Below are 5,000 nucleotides of genomic sequence, written 5' to 3' on the forward strand. Positions count from 1 at the left end.
TCCCCGTTACCCGTTGCAACCATGGTAGTCCTAGATACTACCATCAAAAGTTGATAGGGCAGACATTTGAAAGATCTGTCGTCGGTACGAGACCATACGATCTGCAAGTTATCTAGAGTTCAACCAATATAACGATCTTACGATCGCTTGGTTTTAGCCTAATAAAAGCACACGTTCCAAAAGGTCCGTGTTTATTTTGCATGTATTAGCTCTAGAATTACCACAGTTATCCAAGTAACTGTTAACGATCTATGGAACCATAACTGATATAATGAGCCTTTTGCGGTTTCACTTTTAATTTGTTTGTACTTAGACATGCATGGCTTAATCTTTGAGACAAGCATATAACTACTGGCAGGATCAACCAGAATAATATTTTTTATTCATTTATATAATATTTTTTATACTATATAAATTTTTATAATGATATTTTCAATATTTGAAAATTAAGTACACGACATATACACAATGCAAAGGAGAACGAAATCGCGACAATAAATAATTATGAAATTTCTTCTACTATGGTCGGATTAAATAATTTACTTCATGTCATTTAAATTTCATATTATTGTATTATTTATTGCGGTCTTATTCGGACTTTGAGACTGTGTATCTTATCGTGAGAAAGAATTTTCGTTCTCTATACATATATAATATAATTATTAATGTAAGGACGATGTTTCTTCTTGTATTTGTTAAACTTTCAAATAATATCATTTTTTATACATTTTACTTTATTTCAATGCATATAGTGTATATATCTTTTTTTAAGAGTATATACGTTTTTCTTTTGATTTGAAATTAATAATTTCAATTCAATTATTTTTCATTTTATTTCATATATGATATGAAAGTATTCGAGCGTAATAATATAAATATTTAACTTTATTGAATTTTATTCTTTACCCACATATATTTTATGTGAATAGAAGAACAAACCCCAAAAAAAGTTAAATTAAAAAAAAAACGACTACATTATGTTAGGTATAGAAGAATAATCTCAATTAATAACATTTCATTATTAACAAAATTATTTCTATTTAAACCAACTGTAGCAAACCAGGAATAAATTTTTTTGCTCTCATTTATATATTACACTTAAATACTTTTATAAATATATGAAAATAATTTTCATATAAGTACTAAGTATGCAATTTCATACAAGTATTAAAATTTTCATACAAGTACTAATGTTGAAGTTTCATACAACATATATGTTTTCTGCCACGTACACCTCACCAACCGGAAATCGTATGGAGAAAATCTTTTTAACCATATAAAAGTTTTAAATTCATATATATACAAGTAATTTATATCATTTTCTATGAGCATTATGCTTATAAGAAATATTACAACATCAAAAATAGCTTAACATTTATTTTTTTTTTTAAATTTTTTGTACTTATATGAAAATTATTTAGTTGTATGAATTCATACACTTAGTACTTATATGAAAATTAGTATCTATATGAAAATTAATTAGTATTTATATGAAATTTATTAAGTATCTATATGAAAATTATTTAGTATTTATATGAAAATTATTTACTTGTATGAATTCATAAACTTAGTATCTATATGAAAATTATTTAGTATTTATATGAAAATTTTTTACTTGTATGAATTCATAAACTTAGTATCTATATGAAAATTATTTAGTATTTATATGAAAATTTTTAACTTGTATGAATTCATTAACTTAGTATCTATATGAAAATTATTTAGTATTTATATGAAAATTTTTAACTTGTATGAATTCATTAACTTAGTATCTATATGAAAATTATTTAGTATTTATATGAAAATTATTTACTTGTATGAATTCATAAACTTAGTATCTATATGAAAATTATTTAGTATTTATATGAAAATTTTTAACTTGTATGAATTCATTAACTTAGTATCTATATGAAAATTATTTAGTATTTATATGAAAATTTTTAACTTGTATGAATTCATTAACTTAGTATCTATATGAAAATTATTTAGTATTTATATGAAAATTTTTAACTTGTATGAATTCATTAACTTAGTATCTATATGAAAATTATTTAGTATTTATATGAAAATTATTTACTTGTATGAATTCATAAACTTAGTATCTATATGAAAATTATTTAGTATTTATATGAAAATTTTTTACTTGTATGAATTCATAAACTTAGTATCTATATGAAAATTATTTAGTATTTATATGAAAATTTTTAACTTGTATGAATTCATAAACTTAGTATCTATATGAAAATTATTTAGTATTTATATGAAAATTTTTTACTTGTATGAATTCATAAACTTAGTATCTATATGAAAATTATTTAGTATTTATATGAACATTTTTTACTTGTATGAATTCATAAACTTAGTATCTATATGAAAATTATTTAGTATTTATATGAAAATTTTTAACTTGTATGAATTCATTAACTTAGTATCTATATGAAAATTATTTAGTATTTATATGAAAATTTTTTACTTGTATGAATTCATAAACTTAGTATCTATATGAAAATTATTTAGTATTTATATGAAAATTTTTAACTTGTATGAATTCATTAACTTAGTATCTATATGAAAATTAATTAGTATTTATATGAAATTTATTAAGTATCTATATGAAAATTATTTAGTATTTATATGAAAATTATTTACTTGTATGAATTCATAAACTTAGTATCTATATGAAAATTATTTAGTATTTATATGAAAATTTTTTACTTGTATGAATTCATAAACTTAGTATCTATATGAAAATTATTTAGTATTTATATGAAAATTTTTAACTTGTATGAATTCATTAACTTAGTATCTATATGAAAATTATTTAGTATTTATATGAAAATTTTTAACTTGTATGAATTCATTAACTTAGTATCTATATGAAAATTATTTAGTATTTATATGAAAATTATTTACTTGTATGAATTCATAAACTTAGTATCTATATGAAAATTATTTAGTATTTATATGAAATTTTTTTACTTGTATGAACGTGGTTTCGGCGTTTTGGCTCTTTATATGGGGTTTCGGCTCTTCGCAAATAGGGACAGATGTGGATTTGTTTTAACGTATGTACCTGCCTGTGAAGGCCTTACCATACGTGTATTCAAAAACACAAATGGATTAATACAATGCGTCAATCAGCGCCCTGTATTTGTAGCTATGCACACTTCCAGTACCAATTGGCGTGTGGTATGGACACACTTATGCCACCTTGGTAGGGCCGAGGCCCATCTAAAACCTCTGCCGTACTTTGGGTCCGGCACCCGGTTGGTTGCAACTCCACACCGAGAAGCCAAAAGCCCTCTGCCTGCATTTAGGTTTTGAAACCACAGCCACCACGATACTCCCCGAAGGGCCGTAACCCAACGAGCAGGCGGAAACCGAAGCCTCCTGGGCTCCTGCTCCCCGTGGCACCGAGTAGGAATCTCCTGAATTCCTTTTTGCGCGTCACTAATAAGATGACGATGCATTTGGCTACGTAAATAAAATCATTTTTATGCCCGCCGTTTAACCAAACTTAGTTTTTTTTATATGCAAATATACGTGGTTTCGGCGTTTTGGCTCTTTATATGTGGTTTCGGCTCTTCGCAAATAGGGACAGTAGGAATCTCCTGAATTCCTTTTTGCGCGTCACTAATAAGATGACGATGCATTTGGCTACGTAAATAAAATCATTTTTATGCCCGCCGTTTAACCAAATTTAGTTTTTTTTATATGCAAATATACGTTTTTTCGGCCTTTTGGCTCTTTATATGTGGTTTCGGCTCTTCGCAAATAGGGACAGTAGGAATCTCCTGAATTCCTTTTTGCGCGTCACTAATAAGATGACGATGCATTTGGCTACGTAAATAAAATCATTTTTATGCCCGCCGTTTAACCAAATTTAGTTTTTTTTATATGCAAATATACGTTTTTTCGGCGTTTTGGCTCTTTATATGTGGTTTCGGCTCTTCGCAAATAGGGACAGTAGGAATCTCCTGAATTCCTTTTTGCGCGTCACTAATAAGATGACGATGCATTTGGCTACGTAAATAAAATCATTTTTATGCCCGCCGTTTAACCAAATTTAGTTTTTTTTATATGCAAATATACGTTTTTTCGGCCTTTTGGCTCTTTATATGTGGTTTCGGCTCTTCGCAAATAGGGACAGTAGGAATCTCCTGAATTCCTTTTTGCGCGTCACTAATAAGATGACGATGCATTTGGCTACGTAAATAAAATCATTTTTATGCCCGCCGTTTAACCAAACTTAGTTTTTATATTATACAATATACCATTATATTAATTTTTGTATATTTCAATTGCTTTTCAGTATATTGTAAAAGTCGTTTGATAACTTTGCGTTCAAAGCTGTATCTTTATGTTAAGGTTCTCTCTAACAACTATTCAATATACCATTATATATTCATTTTTGTATATTTCAATTGTTTTTCAGTATATTGTAATAGTCGTTTGATAACAATCTATATAACACTACCTTATGTTCTCAATGAATATTGAGAAATAAAGTACTTTGCGTTCAAAAATCTGTATCTTTATGTTATAAGATTCTCTCTAACAACTATACAATATATTAATTTTTGTATATTTCACAATTGTTTTTCAGTATATTGTAATAGTCGTTTGATAACAATCTATATAACACTACCTTATGTTCTCAATGAATATTGAGAAATAAAGTACTTTGCGTTCAAAAATCTGTATCTTTATGTTATAAGATTCTCTCTAACAACTATACAATATATTAATTTTTGTATATTTCACAATTGTTTTTCAGTATATTGTAATAGTCGTTTGATAACAATCTATATAACACTACCTTATGTTCTCAATGAATATTGAGAAATAAAGTACTTTGCGTTCAAAAATCTGTATCTTTATGTTATAAGATTCTCTCTAACAACTATACAATATATTAATTTTTGTATATTTCACAATTGTTTTTCAGTATATTGTAATAGTCGTTTGATAACAATCTATATAACACTACCTTATGTTCT

At 26.2% G+C, this 5,000-nt stretch overlaps 1 non-coding gene across 1 annotated transcript in view; it reads right to left on the reverse strand.

Moving 5' to 3' along the window:
- LOC128923909 (small subunit ribosomal RNA) overlaps positions 1–371 on the reverse strand; it is a 1,990-nt gene extending 1,619 nt beyond the window's left edge. The window contains exon 1 of the ribosomal RNA XR_008472628.1: positions 1–371. This exon is cut by the window's left edge and continues 1,619 nt beyond it. This is a non-coding gene — a ribosomal RNA (small subunit ribosomal RNA).
- Positions 372–5,000: the final 4,629 nt, after the last annotated feature.

Source organism: Zeugodacus cucurbitae, unplaced genomic scaffold, assembly GCF_028554725.1.
Source record: "Zeugodacus cucurbitae isolate PBARC_wt_2022May unplaced genomic scaffold, idZeuCucr1.2 ctg00000098.1, whole genome shotgun sequence".
Lineage (NCBI taxonomy): Eukaryota > Metazoa > Arthropoda > Insecta > Diptera > Tephritidae > Zeugodacus > Zeugodacus cucurbitae.